This window comes from Cupressus sempervirens, chromosome 6, assembly GCF_028749045.1.
Source record: "Cupressus sempervirens isolate cs-2001-9-10 chromosome 6, ASM2874904v1, whole genome shotgun sequence".
Taxonomy (NCBI): domain Eukaryota; kingdom Viridiplantae; phylum Streptophyta; class Pinopsida; order Cupressales; family Cupressaceae; genus Cupressus; species Cupressus sempervirens.
Window position 1 is genome coordinate 520,002,857 of NC_143123.1, and position 12,971 is coordinate 520,015,827.

The window sequence follows — 12,971 nt, forward strand, 5'->3', positions numbered from 1 at the left end:
TATGATAAGTTATTTTGAGGATTTCAAGAAATCCATGAAACAAAGACTGATGATACCTATTTCATTGGTTGAGCAACATGTAAATGATGTATATTTTTCTTGTAGATATTGATTATACCTATTTTCAAGCATCCATACCAAGGGTTAGATGGTTAAGACCTCTTGGATATGAGATAAATATATATGAGGCATTTGTAGCTATAACAACATTATTAGTAGAAGTAGATAAGAAAGCACTACATTTTGGGACTTATATATGGTAAGATCAAAGGTAGACATGGAGTTGAAGATTGCCTCCACATTGAAGAAAAAGGAAAAATTGGTGAAGAAGCTAAAATCTAAATTTGGAGAAGTTACTACAGAGGAAGCAGAAGAAGATGAAGAAGCTGATGATGATGAAGAAGAACAAGGACACAAGCTATTAGCACTAATGATGAAGAAGAAGAAGGTGCCAAGCAAGAAGCACCAAAGGAAAAATTTAAGAGGAGGAAGACACATAAACAATCTGCTGCACAACCCAAAGGGAAGAAGAAAGTAGTTGAGCCGAGTCTAGCCAAGCCTACCACAATGGTGGATACAAGGGAAATAACACAAGTGGAAAAGAAATAGGAAAAGAATGAGAAAGGCATAGAGCAAGGAGGGATAGCAAAGAAGAAAAGAAGAAAATATGTGGCACCCCTAGAGTTAGATGAAGAAAGCATAGAATCTGACAATGAACAATTTAGAGTGGTAAGTCACACCACCAAATCTGACCTTGAAAATATTTGTGATAACATTAGGGATAATGCAGATTTAACTAGATTAAAGACCATTGATTTTAATAAGCTATCAAGAGAAGAGCAGAACATAGTGGAAGAATCTATCTACACTATAATGGCCAAGTTCAAAACTGCTCCGCTTGAACTTGATAATTCTTTGCCTAAGGAGCTAAGTTCAATTGTTGAACATAAGTGGCATTATTACCTAAACATGGAGAAAGATATAAGAGAGTCAACTTTGGCTCGTGTAATGTCTAACCTAACCAAAGGTCAAATAAGTAAGGCTAGCAAGAAACATTGGAGAAAATTTGCATCCAAATATAGAGCCTTCAACATTCTGCAAAATAAAGTTGAAGATGTTGTAAAGAAGTCCACTCTCATGTGGAAAGTTATATATGGTCTCCAAATAGTCAAGGAAGGACAAGAAGATCCCTTTGAGGGAAGAAATGATGGTGAAGAAGAAGAGGAAAATGAAAAGGAATAAGGGGAGAGAAAGAGAGGGAAGAAGTAACAATGGAGAAGGAGATATAGAAAGGTGATGAGGCAACAACTAAAGAGCAACAATACGAATAGAACCACCACCTAGTCCTCCGCATACAATGCCTACATCTACAAAAACTGTAATTGTGAAAGATGTTCTTGATACTACTGGTTAGAACATTAATCCATTGATTACAGAGGATCTTAGAAAGATCCTTCACCAAACAAATTTGCAATCATAGTTGTGTACAAATCCTATTTTGGTGAGTGTAGAGGAACTTCAAAAGGTTGTAGCTAAAATTACCAAGGAAAAGGTGAACACACAAGAACCACCTTCACAACCTCCTACAACTACAAGTGATCAACCACAAGATCAAAAAGCTCAAGATGCAACTGCTAAGGTTGACACTATAGTCACAGTAACTATTGAGGAGCAAGCTAAGGAGAAGATATGACAAAAAGATACTACTAATCCTATAGCACAAAACTAAGGTGCACCTCCTCTAATCACTGTAATTGATCAAGGTAGAAGAGAAGAAGATAAGGAAGAGGAGAAAACCCCTAAGGAGAGTGAAAAAGAGGCAATACAAACTCTAGTCAATTTTCCTACTACAAGGATGCCTACTAAGTAGCTACAAATTGATGCAGTACCATTGGAAATATTAGCACCCAACTTGAGCTCCACCAAGGTAGCAAGGTTACTTCATTATGGAGACCCTGCACTTGATGAAGAGATAATCATACCAAGTTATGACTACAAGACAATGAACTTGGCATAGATAAATGAAGTGTAAGAGGCACTAGAGAAGAAGAAAAATTAGGAGATACTCAGGAATGAGTATAGGTAGAGGCAAGCATTAATAGAAATCAAAGACATCTTTCTTGATGCATTTAGCTTGCTAGTACCTGATGAAAAAAAGACCATTATGGAGAAATTGTCCAACATAGTGGATCAAGTACAAAATGAAGACCTAGATACTAATGTTAAATTATTATAATGGTTTGAGAAGAAGTTTCAAATGAAGGTTAATGAGAAGATATCAGGTGAGAAAGCACTATCACAGGTTGAACTGGCTAAGAAGGTTGATAAAGTGAAAATAATACTTGAGAACATATTCTCATTGTACTCCAAGTTGTATGATTCCTCACATCTCACACAAGAGACTAGCCAGAGAATATTGAGCTTGGAGAGGAACCTTAAAATATCAAGCACACAACTACCCAAGGATCTAGCTCAAAGTGAGAAGCATTTTGCCACAACACTTCACACTCAAAAGGATTTAGCTATATTAATAGCATAAGAGGCTAATATTAAGGCCAAATTGATACATATATAGTTTGTACTCACCCCACACTTGGAAGTATTGCATAAAGAGATGGCCTATGCAGAAAATGTCTTGAAGAAAGATCCAAATCTTTCTACACTAGAAGGCCTAATACATGTTGTAGTAGAGACAACCATCAACTCAAAGCACTAGAAATTGCCTTAGACAATTGAGATGCCTCACTAAAGATAGTAATGGAGGTAAATAAAACATTTTTGGCTAAATATTTCATTCATTTTTAGGATCCTTTGACATAAGTGTCAAAAAGGGGGAGAAATAAGTAGAAAGGGGGAGAAATAAAGAATGAGAGATATAATAAATTAAAGGAGATATACCCAAAAGGGGAGTTACTAGAATTTTGAGTTTTGAGGATAAATAAGGAGATACAACCAAAAGGATACAAACACTACAAGGAGATGTGTGAAAGGGGGAGCAGAAACAAAGGGGGAGTAGACACAGAGCAGATACAGACCAGAAACTGAGTAGACAAAAATAGAGGCAAAGGAATGATAAGGCATAGAATGGAAACAACATGAGACAAATTAAAATTAAAAGATTTTGGATACAGAAATGGCATATTAGCTCAGGGGGAGTTACAATTTTTTGAGGTATATAGTCTTCTGCAGAATTTTGAACAAGTTTTGAAGTTTTGTATAAATGCTGAATAGGATACATGTTATACTCATAAAGACTAGATTCATAATGCTTAGTTAAGTATTTTTGCCACTCATGTCAAAGGGGGAGATTGTTAGTCTCAGATTGGTTTTGACAACTGAGTGTCAACACACTTAACCAATTTCTAAGATGATGCTGAGCATAATACAAATGCAAAGCTATAGTATTGACCGAGTCACAAATTCAATAGTTGCCAAATGAACTTCAGGTGTTGAGCAAGATTTAGATGCCAAGTGATAAGTGATGCCAAGTCACTATAGGTGCTGAGCAGAGTATAGACATCGAGCGAGATAGAGTTACTATAGGAGCTGAGCAAGACAAAATTCCTATATGTGCCAAGCATCAACAATTAGTAAGTGTCGAGTAACACAAAATCAACATATGAGTTTGTGCCTTCACAAATTCAGATGTAAACCATTTTTTTGAGCTGACTTAAGATGAATCTTGAAGAATCTTAAAGATAAGATCGAATCTTTTACATTCCCTATGTAACCAGCATGTAGCCAATAAGAAAAATGGAGAAGGCATGCAACCAATAAGAAAAGTGTAAAGATTTGAGTGGGAAAAGAAGGATGAATGTTGATCATAGATTCACACCTAACCCTAAGTCTTTGAAGCCTTTAAAAGGAGGATGATACCCCATAATTCATGTGTGTAAGAGAGATATATGGGTGAATGCTAGCAAATTTCAGAAGGGTATAAGGACTTAGAGAAGGAAGAGAAGGATTGCATAATTTAGTTGGTTAGAACAAAGCATCAACACTTCAAGTAGAGGCATATTAGATCAAGGTGTAGGACCAAAAAATGGGCTAAATGCATAACATACTATGATAAATCACAAACTCAATCAACATACGTTAGCACCCACTAGTCTACCATGAAAGCCAAACTAATAAAGAAAGCAATAGAAACCCCCTCTTTCGTTTGTAGCTCCCATGTCCTTCTTTCTTCTCCAAATGTTTGTAGCTCCAAAGTTGCCTATAGTGCACACAAAATTGAAACAAAAGCCTATAGTGATGATAATTCTATGAGAATACTTGAAGTTGTGATTTGGATGTGAGAGATGGTATGAAAATGCAAAGAAGCTAAGGACTCAAAGACTCAAGAAATAGGACCTAAGGAACGGAAATGAGAGGAAGAATGCTCATTTTATAATGGGTATGGAGGATGAGAGCATTGGATTTTTCACCCATAGATATGCAACTTGGCATGAGATTCCTTTGAGAATCCATGATACATATGTCACAAAATGCCAAGTGTAGGATTCTATGATGCATGGAAGTCAAACTTGGCTAAATGTGGAAGAGAAGCTATGACGCGTCATAAGACACCTCAACTCACTTAAAGCCAAGAATCTATGACAAATAAGCCAAATATGGACTTGAGTAAGGGAATAAGAATATTGGACTATGACATCTCTTAGCCAAGTGTCAAAGGAGAATCCACGAGGTGTCATACCCGAGTGTCATGATGATGTCAATATTTTGTAGAATAGTTGAATTAAAAATCCTTTATTCCACAAAATAGGAATTAGTAAAAATGGAATTAATGGAGGAAAATGTGACTTAGGAAATTAAGAACTTCCATGGTTTATGAATGATGAACCAATTAATTAATATACTATCAATTAATTAAGGATGATAATTAGGAAGAATAATTAATAAGAAAGATGGGATCAAATTATGGGTTATTTAATCCTATAGAGAAAATTAATAAATGATTGGCCAATTTGATTAAATGAGTGTGAAAGTATCCTTTGATGAGAATGTGATGATGATAATGGAAATTGACTAGGATAATGATAGGTAGACCAAAGCCATGGTCAAATTGATTGGTTGATCAAAATTGATAACATGCCAAGGACACATGACATGAATTAAAGATATGTAACATTTAACTGACATTGTAAATGCTATAGGATCGAGATTGATTGATATGGTTGAACATAATAACATCAAAAAACATTGTCAATATTACTAAAAAGGTTGATAATGCCATGATTTGACATTGAAAGCCTCAACAACATCGAAGATCAGGTAATAATTTGACCTAGCACTAAGAACCATGACAGTACTAAGGTCAGATTGATAAGATTTGATAGGTTGATAGGTTTCCAAGGCAATGAAAGCCACAATAATGCGTAGGATTGGGTAGACGATGATTGATTTTTGATATTTGATATGTTCTAGGTTGATTAGGACTGATTCTAAGTGATTCCAAGTTGATTTGGGATGATTTTCAGTTGATTTGGAATGGTTCTGAGCTAGTTTGATATGATTTTGAAATGACATGAAATTGATGTGAAAGAGGATAAAAATGATGAAGTATGATCAATTTGGCCAAAATACGGAGTTATTGGAATGAGAAAATGGGATAAATTAGTATGAAGAAGTGGTGAAACCATAGATGTGAACCATTTTTGAGCGTCTACATTTTTCTCGTCTTTGATACAATGTGATTTAGAGTGTTGTGTCAAAGAATAACTAGTGAGAAAGCTAGAACATGCCCTAGTAGGGATGATATATATGGGTGCCCCCTTGATAAATTGACTAAGATAAGCATATGATAAGTCAATTTTTCAAAAAAAAGAAGATGAAACCATAGCAATTGATGGATCACAAATCAGAGCTAAAATGGGAAAGTCATGAGGTCTAAAGTGCAGAACGGGGTCAATCGGGAGCCTGAGAGTAATTGCATGGGTTACCACTCAATAAGGATAAAAATGATGAAAATGATAGTTCATTTTGTCCACAAAAATGATACAAATCCAATGCAACTGACGGATTGCAAATCCAAGTTAAAACGCAAAAGTTATGGGCTCTAGAGTGCAACATAGGGGCTCTAGGAGCAGTTTTGGGCATCCTACTACCCCAAGTGTGCCCAAAACTCATCCAAGTGCATCAAATGCACACTTGGTAAGCCCAAGTGCACCATGATAGTACCAAGTGCGCCCAAGATGCACTTGGGAAGCCTAGGTGTGCTCCAAAAGTGCATAATGTTCCCTAGAAGGCTATAGGAGCCAAAATCAACATGATGGGGGTCAAGCAGGAGCCCAAGATTAGTTTCAAGGATTACCACTCAAGATAGTGAAAAAATTATGAAAATTATAGCTCATTTTTTTCATCATAAAGATATGAGTCCAACACAACTAACGTTTCATAAATCAGAGTTGAAACACAAAAGTTATGGCCTTCAAAGTGCAACATCGGGGCTTCGAGAGCAGTTTTGGGCATCCTAGGTCCCCAAGTGCACCCAAAACTCATCCAAGTGTGTATAGTTCACACTTGGTAAGCCCAAGTGCATCATGATAGTACCAAGTGCATCTTGGATGCACTTGGGAAGCCCCACTATGCTCTAAAAGTGTAGATTATGCCTTAGAAGGCTCTGGGGGCCAGAATCAGCCCGATTGGACTCAAAATGACCCAAAACTATGTGTGCATGCCCAAAATAATGGAAAGATGTCCTAACATGAGTGAAATAATCAAAAATGGTTAGATTTCATCAAAGATGGTGAGACAAATGTCAGATTGAGGTTGGACTATATGGAAAGCCATAGAAGGTTGATTAATAGAGTAAGATGATACATGAATGGATGAATACAAGATGAAGATGATTTGGTGAATTAGAAGACATGATCATGGTGATAGAGAACAAGATGAAGAAGAAAGATGAGATGAGGAGATGTTAGTATGATGGAAAGACTTTTTCTTTTGTAAAGTGCACTATATGTCAAATGGAGCTTTATTTTGATATGGCAAATGGAATGCAACACATCATGGCATAAAGGGCCAGAGCACACATGCAAGCCTTTTGCATAAACAAGCATGATATAGATAGAAAATGACCTTGTCCTTCTAAAGGCATATTTACATGCCCCAGACTCTCAAAGGTAGATCGTAACATAAAAAAATAGAAAAAGATGACCATGGACCATCTCGACCACTCTCATAGATCAGTTTATATCCTCGAGTATCATAGGAACATGATTGAAGAAAAACAAATGAAAAATAAATCACTCACTAAACGACGTGAGCCAACAGCTATTCTTGTCTGTTATTACTTGCTTTTTAGTGTTTTAGGTCTTTGGATGTGCTTAATGGGTTGAACATGTGATAGTTTGGTTTGTGGATTTAGTTGATAGGTGCATAGTGACATGTTGGATTGATTGTTAGTTCATGTTGTTCAGATAGTGTGACTATCTTGAAAGTGTAGTGCTTTGAGTTTCAGTTTGCAAAGTGCAAGTGTGTATGCAAAAGGAATGGTTATGTATAGTGAATATTGAGAAGGTTTATTGCAGATTTTTGGTGGGTTTTGTGATTTTTAGGGTTTTTGGGGATATTTGATTTTTTTGCGTGATTGGTTTCTTCAAGACATTTTATAATTTTTAGGGTTTATTTCAGGACATTTTCTAATTTTTAGTGATTTTGTGAGGACATTTTATGATTTTTAGTGCTTTTTTAGGACATAGTATGAATTTTAGTGATTTTTTTAGGACATTATGTGATTTTTAGTGCTTTTTTTAGGACATTTTATGTTTTTTATAGATATTTTTAGGACATTTTATGATTTTTATATATTTTTAGGATCGTATTTGAATTTTTAGGATTTTTTTAGGATCATAAAAGCATATACAAGTGTTAGCTCCAATTCATTATGTGATAAGTCCAATGGATAAAAAGTGCTTAGGGATATGCCCCCAGTTCAAGTTCAAACTCATCCACTATATAGGTAATATGCCCCCAGACAAGATGCAAACTATGTACAAAGGCCAATGACAAAGTGTGTGCAGACTGGTGATGCTTTAGGTAAGATAACAAAGGATATTAACTAGTTCATGAGCCATGATAAGGGACCAAAGATGTCTTGCAATATGAAATATATGATTAAGGAATGATAGAGGGGGAAAAACTAGATGGAATCTTGATAGATGGAGGAGCAACAACTAATTACACATGGTGCCTAATTGCTAGGTTTTCACCATGGTACTTGCCCAAAGCACCTATTTGCTAGGTTTTCACTTGTGGATAGAGTTTTTCTCTTGACTCAAATTTTCATGCCAAGATGCCTGTTTGCTAGGTTTTCATCAAGGCATCCATTTTTTTCATGACTTTTTTCACTTTTTTCTTTTCTTTTTTTAGGACATTTTGCTATTTTTTTGATTTTTTTTAGGAGTTTTAGATGGAATCCAAAATGTTGTTAACAACTGCTGATAAGAAATTTTTTGTTGCTACTGCTAGCTAATAATCTCTAGACCCACAACTAACCATAACTACATAGGAGTCATTCTGAGTCTGTAGCTAAGATCAAACCACTAGAAAGGCCTTGAGATATACCATCATGTACTGTATGTAAGATAGTGTCTGCCTCTTGCAAATTAAGGTGTCTAAGGATAAATGGGTCAAAGAATTCTTTGTATGGGATGTCATTGATGATGACATATGCAAAGGGTTGTTGGATAAATAGTTGAGCTTGGGTGTTGGGAAAATTAGGTAGCTGGATTTGGGGATAAACAACTAGATATAAGGGAGGGTTGAGACCAATGACCTTCCTCATGAATGCTGATTGAGAGAGCTCCAAAAGGCTTTGTGGCATGTTGAATACTAGAACACTAATATTCATGGCATCATATTTTTCATCTTGTATCCTTGGGAGCTTCTTAGTTTTTGATTTTTACGATCTAATGGTGCCTTTCGATTTTTGCCAAGAGACCTATGCTTGTTATTTTTTTCTCTTTTTGCTTTGTAACAAGAAGGTGGAGTTGGCTCCCCAAAATATGCCAATGTGTTCTCTTTAGAAGAAATTAATTCTTTATGATTGTCAATCATAATTCCTTCATAGGCTTCAAAGTCTATTGTGAGAGTGTCATCATTGTCGAATTGAACAAAAATTGGTGGTCCACGTTGGTCCCAATCCAATAGTTTAGGATAACTTGAGGGGATGTCATCATTAGTCCTGAATGGGCTTTGGTGAAAGGTATGGATATGGGCATTAGATTCTATTGTATCATTGGGGTTATACCAAGAAGCCAAAGGATTTTTGGTTTCAGGTGGGATATCCTCAGATGCCTTTTCATCGTTCAAAACATCCATAGTCTTACACATAGGTACCGTAGTACTAGGAGGACCTATTCATAATGGTTTAAATTTAGGCCCCAAACTATGAGGTTGTCCTTTTTTAGTGATAGGTTCAATTATTCCTTGGTTCTAATATCCAAGACCACTAGAGCCATCATAGCCTTGTTTCTGCATGATAGTAAAACCAAGTCCATACTTGCTAGGAGATATCAAAGTAGGTTCTTGTTCTACTTGTACTTTCTCCATACAAATAGAAGTATTCTCATTGGTAGAAGTGGTACTTTGTGTACTGATCTCAGATTGTAGGTCTTATAATAGTTGTGATTTACCATAAGATTGGGGAGAAATTGGTGACTTCCTAATGTGGGATACTTGAGACATAAGGTACTTTCCACACCCATTGTCTTCAATCTTTATCTTTTCCTTGGCCTTATCGAGGAGTATATCAACATCCACATACTTAGAGGAATCTATGGGTCATGCTTCATTGTTTGTTGGGACTTGGTATGTAGCAACATCTCTTAGATTAGCACAAAACTAGAAAGGATCTGGATCACTAGGGATGGTAACCTCCACATTGTCATAGGAAAACTTTAGACATTGATGATATGTAGAGGGTACCACTTTCATAGCATGAAGTCAAGTGCATCCTAGTATCATGTTGCAATTCATTTCTATATCTAGGACATGGAATAATGTGTCTTTAGTAGCTAGGCCAACTCTGACAGGTAATGTGATGATGCCCTTGGAGAAGCATTCACCATCATCATAAGCTTTTATTGTGATTCTTTGAGAAGGATCCACCTCATCTTTAGAATAAGCCAAACTTTTGACAACCTTAAGAGTACAGATGTTCAGTCCTGCTCCTCCATCTATTAAGACATGTCTAACTTTGGCATTATGGATGAAGACTTCGAGATGAAGGGGATCATTGTGGTTAGGTTTGTCTTTAGGAATATCCCAAGGGGAAAAAGTGATATGTTGTGATGCAGATAGGTTCCCAACCATGGCTTGGAGCTAGGCAACATCCATGTTATCTGGGACTATTGACTCTTTACAGGCTTGATCCAAGATCTTTTGGTGTTGGGGAGATGCACACAGTAGGTCCAAGATGGATATTTGCACAAGGGTCTTTCCAAGCTATTCAACAAGGCTATAATTAGATGAAGTAGGAGCCACAAGTCTACTAGGGGGTGCAAGTCTAGTAGAAGTAGTAGGTCTAGATGGAGCTCCAGGTAGGGTGATCTTGGTATGACATGTAGTGACAGTACAATGAGGGTCTTTAGCCTTTAAAGTGAATGTGGATATGTGAGAATCTGACTCATTGAAATAGTTGACAATATAGTCATATCCCATGTACGTGTAATTCACATTAGATTGTGAGTTTGAGTTTGAACTAGAGGGCTTCTCTTTGTCATGATTACCCAAAGGATCTTTGAAAATAGTGTGATTAGAGTTGGATGCTAACAATGATGAATCAACTATGATTACACCATCATCAATAAGATCTTTTATTGCATGTTTTAGTTGGAAGCATGATGGGGTCTTATGTCCTTTAGTGTGTTGGTAATCACAGTATTTGTTATCATCCCACCAATTTGCTTTATTTAACAGTTTGTAATTGATTGAGGGTAAATGTAGGAAGTTATTATTGAGAAACTATTGTAGTGTCATCTCAAGAGGAATCCCTAATGGTGTGAATTTACTGTCCTTGGTTCTAGGATGTCTTCAGGGTTTGTCCTATGTGGAAGTCTCAATTTTCTATTGTGGAGTTGATGTTTAATTGGAGGTTTGTGAATTTGTAGGGTTTGCACCTTTTAAAGTCAGTTGAGGTTGTGTTGTGCTAATTGTTCATGCATCCATGATACCATCCTTAGTCACATTCTTGTTTTTGGAGAAAATTTTTGGCTTGTCATTAGAGGAACTGGTGTGTTTGTGTTTTCCTTGTTTATCTTGAGGATTCCCTTATAGATAAGAGCATCTTCAATACTAGCCCCCTTTTTCATCAATTTAGAAATAGTGCTTGGGCTCTTGATTTTGAGTTCGTACATTAAGTCTAGGACTAAGTTTTCAATGCACAAGTTTACTTTTTGTTCTTCAAGAATTTCTAGTGAGCATTGACTGACCAAGCTTCTCTAGCACAATAAGAATGTGATAAATGGTTCTCTTGTCTTCTATTTAGTCGAGCATAAGTCAAAAATTGTGACCTCATTTGTAATGTTAAAGGCAAAGTGGGAGATGAACTTGTCTGCAAGTTTTGACCAGGATTTGATATTACCGAGAAGTTTGGAGTACCATTCAAGTGCAGGTGCACCTAGAGAATGAGGGAACAATCTCATGAGGTAAGTGGGCTCATCAATGAGTTCGGTACATGAGGCAAAAAATTCTTGGATGTGATCAATGAGGTTGCCTTTTCCTCAGTATTTTTCAAACCTTGGAGCCTCAAAGTGTTTTGGGAATGGAGGCATATATATTTTTTTATTGAATGTATTAGGACGTAAGTCCCTTTCTGTATATAAAGCCTATTTCTTTTGGACTCCCAATGCCTCGACTTGTTTGGAAAGTTGTTTGAATTGTTGTAATAGCTCTTCATTGGGATTTTGTATGATAGTCTTTCGTTCAAGTCTTTTGTGCCTATGAGTAGACCATTTACTATGGTAGGAGCTATGTCTACTTGGTTCTAAGATTTTTGTATCTAATGAGTTTGGTGATGTGTCACTAGGTGGTGGAGGTATGTTGGTACCTCAAAGACAGAAGGGTCCCTGTTGTTGGGGAACTTGTTGTGGTATTTGATGTGGCACTTGTTGCGATATTGACTGCGATTGATGTACCATGTGTTGTTGTTGTGCCATTTGTTGTGGTTGTTGTTGGGATACCTCATTTGGTTGCATGTGAGAACATGTATGTGATTGTTGTTGTAGAGGTATCTATTGGGGTTGTTGTGGCACATGTTGTTGTTGTAACAAATGTTGTTGGTGTGAAATTTTTTGCTCAAGGTGTCATTGGTATTCCAGTTGTTGCTTGAGTTGCTCTTATTGTTTAGCAAACATGGCTTGTTGTTGTTGATACATTGTATAGAAGTCAAGTGGGTTGACGTTGGATTGTGTGTTGGGGACATTGGATGCTTGTACCACTTGAGGTTTTTGCTATTGTGGTTGATGGTTTTGTTGTTGATATGTTGAATGTGTGTTGGAAATGTTAAGTCCTAGGACTATTGTAGGTTGATGTTGCTAAGGTGGTTGGTTGTGTCCTTGCAAATTGACAATCATGTTTGTATTGTTGCTTTGGTACCTTTGTGTGTTAGAGGTTTCTACTTGGGAAATCATATTGACTTGAAAATGAGGTGTATATCTTTTGGGAATAGGTGTAATGTCAATAAGTCTTTTCCTTTGTGCATCAATAGGGATTGTTGTAGTTGATGTTGCACATAGTGTACTCGTGGGAGGCTCTATAACATTTGATGTCATAACACTTGGTAGAGTTAGGAGCAAAGGTGCACTTTGTTGATTTATCTCCAAAGGAGGTATGTCTGGCATCCCTAGAGCACAAGTCCCTTTAGGTGCATCTTGTTGTTGCATCATGTGACTAAAATCAAGTCTTAATGTCCTTTTGGGGTGTTTAGGAATTGGTGGCATTTCATCGAACAAGGGATTAACATT